A 4859-nucleotide genomic window follows, 5' to 3' on the forward strand; every position below is an offset into this window, starting at 1 on the left:
TCCTTTAATTCCCAGGAGCTGGCACAGGACAGCTGGATCTGGTTTTGATTTAATGTTTCCTTCTGTGAATGAGTCCTCTGAGTGAAATCCACTATTGGACCCAGATGCCCATTCATAATTAAATTTCTGTGACACCAGCTGAGTATTTGTGCTTTGGATACTTGTTAAATGCTGCTAGCATTTAAATGATCACAATTTCAAAGTAGGCTTATTACTATATGATGAAAAAAAGACTTCTTTTAATAATCTGTCTATATGCTTTTAGAAAAGAAAAAAAAAAGGAAGAACAGCAGTTCCTTTTCTTATGCCTTATTAAAATGAACTGGATATAAGGGGATGTAACTTGGAAATATTTGGAGTCATATTCAAATGAAATTTTAAGGACCCTGCCTGCTGGCATGTACAGATTTGTGTCTGCACTTACTTAGAAGAAAAAAGGCTGGAGTATTAAAAACTAGTTGAGGCCAGGCATAACTATATACTAAAGAAGTGACTAGTAAAAAGCTCTTTGAATGATCTTTTTATCCATCTATAAGAATTTTTTTCTAAGGGGAAAAGTAGTGTGCTGAAAATTTTTCTTGAACATTTCCAAAACAAATTCAAAAGCATGGAGTTACAGCACTCTAAAATGCTTAGCTAGGCAGAAGTCCTCTCCCTCCCTGCCTTCCACCTCCACCCCCACCCCCAAAAAAGAAGACGTTAACCTGAATTTCTGGTTTTGGCTTTTTGTTTTGAGCTTTTGAAAGGCCTGGTAATTTGGCAGTGTGAACCATTATAACTTACCCCAAACTTCCAAACAGTCTTGGAGTTTCTCTCCTAATAAAAGCTTAGCAGTGCCGGTGAGACAGAACACTGTTTATTGTGTTGAAGAAAAGAGGAGGCCCCTCTGATTTTACTGCTGGTGTAAAGTTATAAAGCAAAATGTGATTTGTATAGACAGCATCACTTAGCAAGTGCTACCTGGGCATTTTTAACACTGTCACAACGACCTCTATGCACTTGAATGACAAAACACTGTGCAGCCCTGCTGAGTTGTTTGAGCTGTAATAAACTTTGGAAGTAGGAGTCACTGCTGTCAAAACTGGTCCCACTTCAAGTTTTATGTGTTAACCATGTCTTGTCCCCTTTCTGCAAAAAGAAACCGCATGGTTCCTTGGGAGACTACCAAAGTTTGACTTACCTACCTGGTTCTTGGCTCACGGAAGTGGTATTTATATCTTTCTTGAGACACAGCTCTTGGAGAGGATTGGTCAAGATGCTTAAGCATCCTGAAAAGAGATGGTCATTCTTGGAGTTGATGAGATTCTGTGATTTTAAGGTATTTCCTCCTGGTTTGTAATTCAGACAGTAAATGGGCAGTAAAAGCCTGAGCACCTGAATGGATAGCGTGTTACAGTGTCTTGCAGTGTACAAGGAGAGTTTCATCTTTGTCTTCATCTCAGTTCTTTTCAGCAGTGGAACAGCTGCCCCTGTTAGGCAGTTGCAAAACACAGATGTGTGTTAGCTCACTACACTTTCTCCTAGTTAGACTGAGAACAAGATATCTAGCATGCTTGTGAAATACACAAGGCTTCTTTTTTGGTTAGAAGGCCTTGGGTATAAAGCAAAGGTAAACATCATATACTGCCTATGTGAGAATTTCCATTTATTGTGAGTTAAGATCTTTATAGAAAGACTTTTGTGGGAGAAACATGTTCTTTTACTTTCCTAAGGCACTAAAATACATTTTGTGACTAGTTGTGTGTAGAAGTATGCAAATTCTATTCTGCAATAACCACCTGGATTGGGAAGCTGAAAGAGAATGCTCTTGTCTGTTGATCTAGCTGTAGAGATGTTTGTCCCCTTAACAGTAGTCTGTTGTAAAACACTGCAGATGATTGCTGCAACTCAAGATTTGTGAAAGCCAAACATCATGACTACCTGCCAAGAAGAACTTCAGACTGGGAGCTGTCATGGCTATCGTTATTCCAGGTTTGACTCAAGGTACAGTCTTCAAGAGCTGTAAGCTGTTGAATTTTGTTATGCAAGCACTTTCCATTTTGTTATACAAATATATAATCGTTACGCCTGTGAAGAGCCTTGCCAACAAACTTAGTGTTTAGTTTTGTAACTACTTGCATGTTTTTTTCCTGGGGGAGGGGAGGGTGCAAGGAGCTTCATATATGCAAAATCTAACTATATTGATGCAAACTAAAACTCTTTTCCATGCTGAGGTTTAACTTCCAATAATCACATAAGTGGATTCTGCTCTGTAAATACAGGCTTCAATATTTAAATCATTAACCTTTTTAAAGGCCTGTAGCTTGAGAGTTTAGTTTCTCAAGGCAGCCAGCCTTACTATAAAGTGCTACTGTAATTCAGTGTGTTGATTTTAGTAGCAAGTTAAGTCCTGCAAGTTTATATTTGAAGGTCTTGTGCAAAATAATTAGCAGAATGAAGGCCAGTACAGCATGTTTTGCATTAACTAGTATGGTGATTCAACTCTGAAGTGTTTTAAGCTTAAAAACCAAATAGGTTTTACTGAGTGGTAACTGGATCAAGGTGTATGTGCAGAAATAGATGAGCCCATCCTTCAATCCAGCTGCCTCCTGGGGTTTTTGTAGTTTGGAAGAACTCTTTTTTATAAGCTGTTTGGATGACTGGCTATGGATGTCATAGTTGTAACTTACGTATCTTCTCTACCTGTGCCTCTTGACCCCCAAGTTGTTTTCAGTCTGAGCCTTATAGAATCCATGAAACATACTAAAGAAAGGATATCATCAGGGGACTTGCATTTAATACGTGAGGGCCTCTTCCTTTCTTGGAATATGCAAATCAGTATATTAAAACAGCAGAACTTTGTATATGAGGTGTGTTTTTTATTTTTTTATGCCACTGTAAATTTTGTACAAAAAGTCATTTATGAGCATGCTTCTCTGAGCAAGATGGAAGCTTTCCCTGGACACTCTTCACAGCTCTTTCCCTCTTTGGTTAAGACAGTGGTAAAGACAGAATACAGAGTTTGCAACTTAGGACAGGAAGGTGGTAGTTATCAGTACAGATAAATACATGTATATGTGCTTCTATCCCCTGACATAGAACAAACAATTATAAAAAGCTGGTAGTGGAGTACTATGGAAGGGTAGGGGTGAAAACATCTTTGCAAATATAAAACCTAAACTACTAGGTGTAGTGAATTAGCCTTTAGAAGGCATGCAGAGTATTCTAATATTAAGAAGCTTGGTGTATAAATGCAGTAAAACAGGCATCTAAATTCAACTGCTGGCAAGTAGTGCTGTTTAATGTATAATGTAATTACCAAACCATAATCTTAACCTAGTCTTAATATCACAGCCAGTTTATAGATTAATGAAGCTTAAACAAGTGTAATAGGTTCTGGTAAGGACAACATACAATAATGGCATCCAGGTGTACCACTACACCAGTGGTCTGTTAAGAGTTAGTCAAACTACTTCAAACAGGCATTAGCAGCAGCCTTATCTATAGTAGGTTCATGTTGCACACATGGTCCCAGGAGGAGTGGCATATTTAGCAGAAAAAAACACCTTCACAGATTCTGGCAAAGTTAAATGCAATCAATGCAATAGGTAGTGCAAACTAGCAAAGGTGACTAAATAACCAGTCTTTGTCAAAGAACAGCATTTTTAAACAATAAATTTAGGACTGATTGTCCAGTAAATACCAGATACTAGAGTTCTGGACTGAGGCCTTTTTATCCTTTTTTCTGCCTCTCTGGTCACTAGTGAGGGTTATTTTTGGTTGCTGTTTTGAACATACTTGTGAAGAGAAGAGGAGGCTGGGCTATGACCCTGAAATAAGATTAGTGTGTGGTTTGCTTTTCTGGCCTACTATTAGAAAGAAGAACACGGACAGCGCTACAAAGATGTCGTTTTGTCTCTTCAGAATTAGGAGAAGGAGAACAAGGAGAAGTTACTTTAGAATATGTAGTACTGGACTTCAGTGCTGCCCCCCCCCCCCCCCCCAAAAAAAAGCATTAATCTCAAAATAATTGTCATCTTCAGCTTCTGGAAAACAGGAAAGTTTCAGAGCAGTACTAAATGAATTAGAACTTCACCTGGCCTAGTTCATGAGATACGCAGGATTGAAATTGCTTGTTTCCTATTACTGAATAGCTAATTGTAGTTAAGTGGCAAGTTTAGCACTACTGTAAAAGCAGAACAACAAAGAGGTAAGGATTGTATGAATCTGTTGAAATTGAGATGGAAAAAAAATTGTATTAGATGCCATCCACAGCAGTCTGTATGCCTTGTTTTATGTGTAAGCAGAAGTCCTCTTTCCTCATAATGCTATGGTAAGAAGCAGACAGGCTGCCTGAAGATGCTGTGGCAGTTTTACAAGGCTCATCAACAAGAAATAATCTGACTTTCCATTACTTGATACAATTCTGTTTTGGTGGTTCTAGAATACTAAAAGTTTTTATTGTTGAGTTGTTGGTGTGAGTTAAACCATCACAAGCACTGGTCTGAAGGTGTAGTCATATTTTTCTGCTGCTACCTTGAAGGTGATACAATACAAGGCAACTAATTTCTAACCTGGTTATCCTCTGTCAAATACTATTTTTTAGTCACATACAAATTTCTCCTAGGTCTGATGTTAAGGCAAGCTTCGTGTTTCATGAGCAACTTTTCAGTATAGTTCAAGCATATCTCATGCCTTTCATGCCTTTTAGAAACTTCCCTTAAAATTCTTCAACACTGTTTCTGTAAAACTAAAGTTACAAATTCGCAAGTTAATGCCATGGCCAAGCTCTTCTTTCAAAATTGAAACTAAAAACAGGTAGTTATAGTCCATATGAATATGTTAGTTCATATAACTTACTAAGAGCCAATTTCCTTACA

Source organism: Apteryx mantelli, chromosome Z (assembly GCF_036417845.1).
Source record: "Apteryx mantelli isolate bAptMan1 chromosome Z, bAptMan1.hap1, whole genome shotgun sequence".
Classification (NCBI taxonomy): domain Eukaryota; kingdom Metazoa; phylum Chordata; class Aves; order Apterygiformes; family Apterygidae; genus Apteryx; species Apteryx mantelli.